We start from the raw sequence: 4,690 nt of genomic DNA, 5'->3' as shown, positions 1-4,690 counted from the left end.
AAAGACTTAAAGATTATTCAAAACTTTCAAACTAAAGGTTTCTTAACAATATTTCGTTAGGCAAACATATTTGAATTCTTCAGATAGCTTGCGTATAAATAATTTAAACTTGACTTTTCAAATAGGTGGAAACCCTTTTCAAAATTTATTCGAACTATAGCTTTTCTATGCCTCTTGACATCCATTTTTTAATATACTTTTGAAATAAACAACTTCCTTAATTGAAGTTGAATTTTATTTTTTTAAAAGGTGGCAGCCCTCATCCATGAGTAAATAATGATTTTATATATCTCCATAAAAAGTTTCAGTAATATATCCAAAATATTTCCTGAGTAATGCAGTATGAAAAATTCCGTTTGTATGGGAGGTGCCACGCCCCCTTGTCTAATCGAGATTAAATCTATCCTATATTTTAAGTTGGGCTAAATGACAGCAGTACACAAAATTTCGTGATGATCGGTTGAGTAGTTAAAGGGTGAAAGCGTAGCAAACAAACAAACTCACTTTCGGATTTATAATATTAGTAAGGACATACAGCATCGGTCATATCAATAGCAACCTCATTTCAAAGTGATATTGTTTCCCACTCATGTTTATTTATTTATTTCTAAGAATTTGCAATAAAAATACAGTTCAATTTCTAACAAACCCCATATAAACCCAATTTTAAAACTTCGTAGAAAACTACAAAAAATTCAAAATCTTTTCACCAAAAATCACACTTTTCTCAGAAGTGTTAGATTTTTTTGAGCTCTCAGTTTTATAGCCCCTTCGATTTTAGTCTAATTATATGCTAGTTTGAAGTGGCTAAAAATTACCGTTGATTTTTTAGAATCGATACAAAAACAAATTGTGTTTATTCGTCTTCCATATAACGAAAAATGCGATTATGTATCGATGGCTGAGAGGAAGATCGACCTATCTCGGCAGCCAGTTCGAAAACGCCCGATATCAGAAAACTTTTCAACAACGCCCTATTTCAAAATTTGGCTGAAAAACGCCCTATTTTAGAATTTGATTGAAAAATGCCCTATCTCAGAACTCGGTTCAAAAACACCCTATCTCAGCTGACGATTCAAAAACGCCCTATCTCAGCACATTTTCAATGTATTTTCATTTGAGATAGGGCTTTTTTGAACCGAATAATAATAATAACATACTATATACATATCGAGTTTCAATATAAAAAAATTTATGTACACATCATTAATTGTGTATACATATCTAAGTCAATATATGTATGTGATATGTATGTAGTACATACTATGTACATACAACTACCTATCGTCGTTTAAAGTACAAAACCGTGTATCAATAAAATGCAAAACCCCGTATCAAGATAATGCAAACCCACGTATGTGAGGTTGCATAAATTATTTTCGAGAGAGTAAAAACACTCATACTTCAAAATGGTTATCTTTTTTTAAAAGGCAATCGCATTTTGGCTAGTATATGATCCAAGAACTTGTGTGAGCAAATCCAATTTTTAGCAGCAAATGTCAGTTACGCGTTTTTGCATAATGACGATACGCGGTTTTGTACTTTAAACGACGATATGTACATATATTAACAGGAACACAGCAATCTAATACACGGGTGAAGCAGGAACGCAGCACAGCAGAAACATACAAAAAATCTGCAAATAAATGGCTTTTTAGGTTTTTAACAAACAAAAACCTGGTTTCAACTTACTTCAACGTGTCTAAAAGTGAGAGTACATAACGCCCATTGCGTCGCCGTCACCGTCACCGGCAGTTGTCAAAAACGCTGATTCGGTGTATGTGTATGAAGTAAGTTACATGAACAAGCTGACGGTGACAGTGCCGTACAAATTAGCTCAACTCTCAATTTTGCTTATGCGATTGCGTCAAATGACAACTATTCAGTGTTTTGTTTACATGTTTGAAAGTAAAATTTTCCAGTTTGTGAAAATTTTAATATTTATGGAAAAACGAAATGTAAAAAATAATGGAGGAAAACCCAATAAAAGAAGTGAAAAAGTAAAATGCAAATTTTCCAAAGAGTATCAGCCAGTTAATGATTTTTCGGGCGCAATGTCAAACGAATTGTGTGTAACTTGACTACGGTTGCCAGACGTACTGATTTTATCAGTACAGTACTGATTTTGCAACTCTTGTACTGATTTTATTCATTTTTTCAATCAGTACGCTATTGTCCTGATTTTTAAAAGAATATTGCATAAAAGATATAGAGTTAGATATTCTTTTTAGCGAATTCTTAGTCTTTTAAAGTTTTTGGGTAGTTGAAAAAATTAATTTAAGCCATCAGGAATTATATATAAAGTCCTTAAATAGTGGAAATTTCAAAAAATATATAATTTTGTTTTTTTTCAATACTACACTCAAACGAAGCAACTGAGAGGATTTTAAGTATAAAGTTTGCTTGCTGGCGCAAAGAAAGCAACCGGCTTCTAATTAAAGTTATTTAAAGTGAACTTCATATTAAAGTAATTTTAAAATGAAATGTATAGAATTATTTGACTACTGAAACACTGAAGATGGAAATGAACTGATTATTACTACTCAAAAATGTCATAAATCTATACTATAATAAAACCGTAGATTGTTTTTCTGTTTGAACTCACTAATCTCCGGAGCTACTGAATGGATTTTCATGGGGCTTTAACTGGTATCTAGACAGTGACCTCGAACGTAACATAGGCTATATTTTATCAAAACTGGAATGTGGACAAAAAAGATATACCAATTTTTGCAAACAAAATTTACTTTGCACCAAATTCTTTTGAATACAATTTTGTTTTTCAACTGCATCAACATATGCCAGTGTTTATTTTTCGTTATTGATATTTTTTTTCAACTGAAATAGTAATTAGTGTCGTTCGTACATATTAAAAACGGTCTTGAACATAGATACATACGAGGTTAAACGTTTATCGCGGAGTTTTGTGTTTTACAAGAGTGGTGTGTTTCTAAGAATCCGTAAGTCAAAAGATAATCGGTAGGTAGAAACTGATTTATTTAAATTTCTTTGTGTTTCGTGTATCACTATGGGATTTTGTACATACAAATTAATTAGATATTTTGAAAACGCTCACATGAAAAGCATGTTTTGTGAATTAAGCGGATATAGTTCGAAGCATTCCCTTGAGTCAAGATTTGACATTTGGAGTTAATTATGTATTTACATTTCTAGCGAATTTCTAATTTGCGGAAGTAAAAGAAATTTATTTAAAAGGAAATAAAGCGTGTGGTTTCAGCATTCACTTATCGAGAAAAACGCTTTTTTAATTTGTGTGAAGTATTGAAATTTTAAAGTAAGAAGAAAATGCATGCGCAAAACGAAAAACAAAATTCAATAAGTGCTTTCCCTATGAGCGAGAGATATGTACATATCAATCAAATATACATTTGGAGTCATAAATTAGTCTTTAAGGAGTCCCATTTCGGAGCCTTTATGCTCATAATGAGCTCATTTAAGAGCCCGAAATTAGTGTGTTTTCCTTCCTCAGAAGGTCGACTTATATGAGCTTAAATTCATACATCAAATGAGCCTCCAAATGAGTCATATTGGGCTCTTATTGGCTTCATAAACGTCTCATTTTGGACTCTTTTTAAAGCAATTTTTGGCCTCATATATGAATCGTTTCAGAGTTTTTTTGAGGCTCTTAAATGTGTCTTATAGTACCCATAAATAACATCATTCGGACTTTTTTTTTATGTTGTCCTTTGAGCCATATTGGCCTTATTTTTCAACTTTTTTTGAACTTCAAATACTATACACATGTATGTATACATACCTCAGTTCATATAAACATTCCAACATACATTTAATAGCAGCAGCTGCAGCTAAATTTTGTATATTTTTTGTTTTCTAAATATATTCAATTTCTGTATAAAAAAGTTTAGATATAAATTTCGAATCTTTATTGCTTTATATAGCCACAAAGTGCTGGCTCCTAACTTCGATCATTTATGACTCCTAAAATATTCATATAAGAGTCACACATTTTTTGTTTTTGAAGCTCATATTTCTTACCCACCTAGGACTCCTTTCAGACTCATATATTCTGAACGCTCAGAATATGTTTGTCAGAATATGTTTTATAAACCAATAATAATAATAATAATAATAATAATAATGATAATAATAATAATAATAATAATCTATACTATAATAAAACTGTATTATAGTAAGGGCTAAGCTCAGGGCCTTACCGGGGTCACACAGGGTGGATCGTGAACGGCCTACTTCGGTGGGTTAGCTGCGAATAACCAATAAGCAGTCCCAGACCAAGAGCGGCAGGAGCCGAGGGCCTGATTTAAAAGATCAGAAATGCTTGATGAATCTCCTGTGGCCGGGCGAACAGATGCCGCCTCCCAAAAAGCATCCCAGGATTGAGACCAGTTAGATCCTGTCCATGGCATACTGGAACATGTATACGATTAATTCGACATTGGGCTGGCGAGAGCAGTATTCCACCACTTTAGTATGTGAGGGTGACACCTCACAGAAATGGCTGGTGGGCTAATGCTGCAATCGCCTCCGTCTCGTTAAAACCCTGGCAGGTCTTCAAGTACGTTCAATACACGTCGCAGTTTAGTTGGCCGCACAGGTCCAGTTGAGATTTACTCCTGGTTTTGCGCTGTCTTGGCTCTGAACACAATATCCCATAAGGACTTGTGTCAACCCTCGCGATGGCCTGCTCCTT

The sequence above is a fragment of the Rhagoletis zephyria genome, unplaced genomic scaffold (genome assembly GCF_001687245.7).
Source record: "Rhagoletis zephyria isolate East Lansing unplaced genomic scaffold, Rhagoletis_zephyria_1.1 Rzeph_scaffold_01958, whole genome shotgun sequence".
In the NCBI taxonomy this organism is placed as follows: domain Eukaryota; kingdom Metazoa; phylum Arthropoda; class Insecta; order Diptera; family Tephritidae; genus Rhagoletis; species Rhagoletis zephyria.
The sequence above is the reverse complement of the archived record's forward strand: the minus strand, read 5'-3'. Positions refer to the sequence as shown.